Source organism: Pinus tabuliformis, chromosome 4_1 (assembly GCF_031772625.1).
Source record: "Pinus tabuliformis cultivar Carrire ecotype Pingquan chromosome 4_1, CPIR1, whole genome shotgun sequence".
Lineage (NCBI taxonomy): Eukaryota > Viridiplantae > Streptophyta > Pinopsida > Pinales > Pinaceae > Pinus > Pinus tabuliformis.
Window position 1 is genome coordinate 595,501,363 of NC_142303.1, and position 6,986 is coordinate 595,508,348.

A 6,986-nucleotide genomic window follows, 5' to 3' on the forward strand; every position below is an offset into this window, starting at 1 on the left:
AAGTTTTGTAATGATTTGTTAATATTTGTCATTGTATTTGGACCATTACTCTTGGAGGTACCCCCCTTGAAGAGAAAATTTAACATAACTCTCTATTTTTTATTATCAAAGAGATCTTTAATATGGTTTCTCCTTTTTTTCTTATGTTCTTTGTTTTTGCACTATATTTTATGTCAATTATACTAAATCTCTAACAACCCGGGAGAAGCGTACATCCTTTTACAAGGTATATTCATTGTTAAATCTTCAAATATATAAAATTTATTTGTTATAGGGAACTCCTTAATTATTCTCAAGAATATAGTTCACAAAACCTCACCTTACATCAAAATAGCCATATTACTGGACAAAATTAAACAAATTCATCAAGTATTCACGAAGATAATTTTTTATCATGTTAAAAGGGAAAACAATAAGAAGTGAACAAAGTAGCCAATCATACCACTTTGAAAAAGGAGGGGTGTCTAACCCACAAAAACATGGACATTATACAACCCATTCCATAACTTATGAAGAGTGAGTTACTTGTTATGAATTCATATTGAAACACACCAATTTTGAGTACCTTCTAGGAAGATATCATGGGGATTCATTTGCAAAAAAATAAACATATTGCAACACTTGAATCTAAATGGAAGGGACATAAAAGAGTTATTGGTGAACCAATTTAGCAATGAAAATTGGGTGCAGACATTGTGGCTCAATCCTCTCCTCCAAATTATGTACATTACATTTTCTGGATTCTTTTTTTAAATGCATAAAAGCAACAACTTCAACAAAGATGCCAACTAGTTTAGCAAACCCACAATGTTGACAACATTATTTTTTCTAGTCTTCTTAGCCATTAGTACCTGTGTTTTCTAAAGTTGAACACTATCAAGACAATCACTGTAAAATCTACACTTGTCATTCTGCTAGAAACTTTTTGTATCTAAAGTACTATCAAGCATGTAGTCTCAAGCTGATATGTAACCATCCATGGGTTTGTAATGTAAAGAAAAATTATCCTTCTAATGTAAATTTTTTTGGAGAGCTTGGTTTGAGTTTTTTATTAATACAATATTCCCTAGTTCTTGTTTAAAAAAAGAAAGATACGACCTCTTCACTGAAAACCTCTATCCTTTATAAAAGAATAAAAATCATTTCGACATATTAATCTATTTAATTCTAAATAACCAATTTTATAATTAACAAGACTTGCCTCACATATTCTAACCTCTATTATAGATTAGTATAGTGTTCTATAATCATAACTTAAATTTGTACTCATCTATTACACAATATAATTACATGATATTAAGCTACAAAAAATTGCTTACAAGATGTTCACACATAATTTAATCTTTACACTATCTTACTTTTAATCATTAAATTATATTCAATCATTAAATGCCTAAGATAACTTTTCTTGATCCCACCCTATGCTAGTTTAGTCCCTCACAACATCAAACCATGAATAAAACCTATGTTATACATTGATTTATGTTATTGAAATTGAATCATATAGAAATGCTAAATTATATAAGATTATGTATGAACCATTCCTAGCTACACATATTTTTTTTTTTAACATGATAAATTAAATAATACACAATTTGTTCATTCACATAATACCATAGACAAATTCTTTATCAAAAAAATAAGTTATGTTTTCCAAGTCACTGAGTTACAAGAATAATAAGCAATAGAAATTTGTTTTTCTTCATTAAATGATCTTTGAATAATCACAACCTATCATAAGAAAATACATAATAGTTCAAGCTACATATATCCATAGCCAATAATTTTTCCACTACACATTATTCTTTAATACAAATGATCATAATAATATAGGAGAGTTTTTTCTAACACAAATAATATAGGAGTTTTTTTTCTAACATCTTAGCTTTGATTTCTGTGCATGTAATTAGAAAAAAGTTATTCAAAGAAAGTTAGCTCCTCGGATTTTTCTTTGTGCATGTAACTAAGTAATCTTTCCAATACAATAGATATTATTATTATACATGCAAATGAATGTCTCTTTCTAAAAAAAAAGTTAACATAATAGCTTATTCTTTTCATGCAAGAACAACATAAATAACCAAGAACATAACAACACGTTCTTTTCCAAGAACACTAACACATTGACAATATTCTGTGCATACAAAGACCTATTCTTTTCAAGGGGAGTTACATCACGAGTATTGTTTTGTGCACCTCTATATATATTGTTTTTTAAAAGAATGCATAATAATTATTCTTTCCATGCATATTTGTTTTCAAAGAATCGAGCATCATAGTTGTACTTTTCATGGATGCAAAGATCATATTTCCTTTCAAAAGATCAAACACAATATTTCTATTTTTCGTGCAAGCAAATAACATATTTCTTTTCAAGAAATATCAAACATAGTATTTCTATTTTGTGCATACAAATAACTTATTTCCTCTCAAGAAATATCAAGCATAATAGTTCTATTTTGTGCATATTTCTCATCAAGAAAATCTAATAAAATAAGCACATATGAGTCTAGTGGTTCTTTTTAGGAATTTAATGCATAGGAATCATGTGAATAAATTCAAAGAAATTAATAGTCTAATTTCCCACACATAATTATATGCAATATTTTCTTTTTAATAAAACAACTCAGTTTCTTTATCTTTTCTCAAGCAAAGTTCACATGCATTCTTTACGAAAAATAACATGACTTCTTATATCTTTTTGTGTGTAGGATTCACGTGTATTCTCTTTTCAAGAGAAACAACATCCCTAACTATTGTAGCGGCTACAACCACCCTCCAAAGTTTTGCCTTAGCTTTGTTTTGGAGCCTCCCTACCAACCTTCCTCAACAGCATGTCTTGCCTCATCAAGTACACAAGCTTCAATGATTTCTAGCAGATTGCCAGCTTCTGCATGATGGCTTGTTGAATCCCCCTCACAGGTTGTTTCTCCGGACTTGGTCCAGCTACAAGCTGAGTAGCTCCCTCAAGAAATTGCACAATTTTGGAGGGGAACTAGCCTTCCCTCCATAAATTGTGCAATCCTGTCTGGTAGCCTGTTGGGCTCTAGAATTGCACAAATCTACCTGTCACCCTTCACTAGAAAAATTACGCAATCTCTCCAAGTAGGATTTCTCAACACAGAAATTGCGCAATACTGGGCAGAAGTCAAATGCTCAGCCCAGAAATTGCACAATTTTGGGCAGCAGTCAGCAACTCAGCCCAGAAATTGCACAATCCTTCTGGGAAACCAGCGTAGCTCCCTCCCAAAAATGCGCAAATTTTCCCTTCAGCTGAGCAGACTGTTACATGTGCCATTGAGTTGACTGGTTCCACTCGGGACCGAGAAAATTTGACTTGCATGCATGAGCTACTTTTTCCTGGAATAGAAAAAAGCAACATGCTAAAAGCATCCCTAGATTTTAGGGAGCTATTTTTAACAGCTGGAGGTTACATGCAAAGATCGTTTTAGAATCTTTCCTCCAAGTGTCACTTTTTCCTAGATTTGTGGCATGAGGGTTGTCAGCCTCAAACTTATTTATTCGACGCTTCAAAGCTCACTTATTCACGTCGACCTTGGAGCTTTGACATCCCACATCACATCCAGGAGTCTTCGACACATCTAGCTCAACTACTCATGGGTAAGTCCTCTTAACTTGTCTTTTGGATCATTTTTGTCGCTTTTTGTGTTTTGGCTTGTGTGAGTGTTGTTTGCTTGATTTCTATGAATTCTTGCTGTCGTTTACATGCATAATGGCTTGTGCTAGTACCGTTTCTGTTTTCATTAGCATCTCACTGTTGTCGCATGCATGAAACTGTTTTGCACGAACGGTCGCTGATTTGGCGACTCGCTTCAACCACATGCATGTTGTTCTGTTTTCTGAATATTTAATTGACTGTTTGCATGCATGATCATTCAATCCTAATTACACTCCATATTTCTATGCATTCACATTCACATTTTCTTTCAGTTTCCCATTGGCGGGTCTGAGCAGCCTTGGCTCGGACTTTGCCTCACTAAGACAACATTGCGAAATCCTGAGAGGGAAGGCTCTATCTTCCTCTCAAAAAATGTGCATTTCTTCCCAGTGACTATCCTCCAATCTTGCATTGTGCAATTCTGAGGGACATGCCACTGGGCCTGTAACTATTGCCAGTTGAAATTGCGCATTGTGCAATTCTAGCAGCCAGCATGCCAGCCTGGATTGTGCAATACCAACAGCCAGCCAGCCTCCCAGACAGCCCAGAATTCCTTTTGTGCAGTTCTGGAATCCAGTCTCCTGCCTCCTAGGAAAAATTACACAATCCATGCTAATCAATCCCCAAGTATGTTGCATGTCGTTCCTCAAGTTTGCTTTGGTTTTAGCTAAAAGATTTCTTGCCATGCATGTCACTATGTATCCAGATATAGCAAGTGTCCATTTGCCTCTTATCAGTTCAGGATCAATGGCTTCCAGGAGAGCAGGATCAAAGGACATTGACGTAAGTGCAACTGGAGTAGCAGTTGAGCGATTATCTACAAGTCTACCGATTTATGAAGACACCAAGTTGATTGTAGACAAGGGTATAAAGCTGAAATGGCAAGAGGTCAATGATTCATTTGCAGGCACATTTGGAGAAGGCCTCGAAGACCGCCAAGTCTATGTGAACATCCTCAATTCTGGCTTTTACCAGATTCCATGTAGGTATCCCGTGCTCCCATGTGCGGACATGATACATTGGATCGCCTCGCACACTGACCCTGAGACAATGACATTGAGCAGTGTCAGTGGGATAGAGATTGCTACCTTTAGGGCACAAGATTATGAGCAGATGTATCATATGTCGAAGCCCGTGATCACCATGGAGACTCCCTTCAGCATACTCGGAAGCAATGCCAACTCCAGAGATATCATGAAGAACTGGGTGAATGAGCCAGCTAAATTCAGGATGACACCCAACCAGGTATACAAGATGAAGATACTGCGGAAGGCATATCAATACTTGGTCATATTTGCATGATGTCTTTATGGCCAAGATAGCACGAAAACCTTCCCACAGAGTTGGGTGATCATGTTGGACCAAATGACCAGAGAAGACAAAGCATGCAACTGGTCCGAAATGTTGGCTCATCAGCTGAAGGAACATGTAACAAGGACTCGACAGCTGCCCAAAGGTATGCAAGCAGAAATCTACATGTCTGCCTACATCTTGGATGCAATATGTGCCTGTCAGGAGTTCTCGAGCTTGAAGTGGGCATGAACATCGATGGAGACCTCGGTGAACACTTATTGTAAGATGTTTTTTGAATGCAGCTTCAGAGGAGTTATCACACAATTTTTCGATCATTTTGTCACCCCGATTTACAAGATGATATTCGAACAGGATCCACCTTGCATGTCGAAGGCAGCGATGGAGGCATTGATCGACATAGCTGATTGGTATGCCTCATCGTCCGACACCTTCATACAGATGTACAGTGCGGAGAATCCTTCACATGTTCTTCCGAAGTTTTCCTTGGACAAACTCATCATGCAGGAAGTACCATATCACATATTGACAAGATTATCATCTAGGCTACATTGGAAGAAGAAGGCACCTTGGCCCGCTCTTCCATTGCACATTGGGTTATATGAGATACGAAGTTTAAATCATGCAGATGTTGAAGCAGAGGAGATGAAGAAATACCCATTTGACGCCCGAAGTTACAATTTGTATGACCCACATTGTCTTGTGAAAGACCATTGCATGAGAGTACAATTTAACTGGATCCACGGGGCATGTCATTGGGCAGAGGAAAACCCATGGAGATATTGTCACAACTTCTCCAGACTCAATGAACCAGTCGGACTTGCTGTGGAATGGGTAGCAAAGCAGAATCTCGAAGAGCACCAGAAGCAGAAGTAGCAGAGGTAGACATACGAGTGCACGACAAGGGCAAGAGGAAGATTATCACCAACATGGAGGAAGAGAAAATCTGCAAGTTGCAAAAAGTAGCTTTGGCAATAGAGGTGAAGAGGCAACAACGCGACAATAGAAATGCACAAAGGCAGAGAGAGAAACGAAGAATGGAGGAAACAGAGAAGGAGTTGCATGAGTTGAAGAAGCAACTCCAAAAGGAAAAGGAGTTGCACAAACAGGAGCAGGAAGTGCAACAGGAAAATGTATAGAAGGGGGCACAACTTGTATAGATAGATGAAACTGTGCCCGTACAGATAGTAGACTCATCAGAAAAGTTGGCACCAGGAAGACAGGGTGAACCATCGCAGGAGCAAGACTTCGCTTAGGAGATAGAGTAAGCACTTGAATAGATGGATAAGGATATGGAGCAACAAGAGTCAGAGCAAGACATCGACCTCATGCCTCACCACCAAGAGGTCGACCTACCAGCTTCACTGCATCCGGAAGAGGAGCAAGTCCCAAATGACCAAGGAGACACTGAGATCCTTGGAGATCAGCCAAAAGGAGAGATGCACAACATCTCATTCGACAAGTCTCAACATAGAGTTTTTCAATTTCACAGAGTGTCGACTCTGGAGGATCATACATATCCTGCGCAGTTTGAGGAATGAGTGATCATGTATGATGTGCGCAAACATCCAACATCGTTGGCCAATGCTACCAGAGCATATGTTGAAGCCACTAGCTCGAGTGTTCGCTTCTTGATAGCTGAGAACTAGTGAATGGCTAAGGAGCTATAGACAACCAAGCAAGGAGGAGAATTGGTTACATCATCCGCCCAAGTAGAATTGAAGAAGGCAATACTGGATGAAGTATTGTCCCTTGACACAGTCATGCGAGCGTTGTATTCCAAGTTTGATACCATGCATAAGGCAATTGTCCATCTCAACGGTTGGCAACAATGATGTTCTAGAAGAGCACGTATCTTGTCGAACGTGCATGTTGCTATTTATTACATGAAAACATGGATGATGAGATACAAGGGAGCCCCATTACACTTTCTTAAGATGATGAAACCCAGTGCGGTCGAGCTGAAGGCACACATCTAGAGTAAGATCCGGAACTA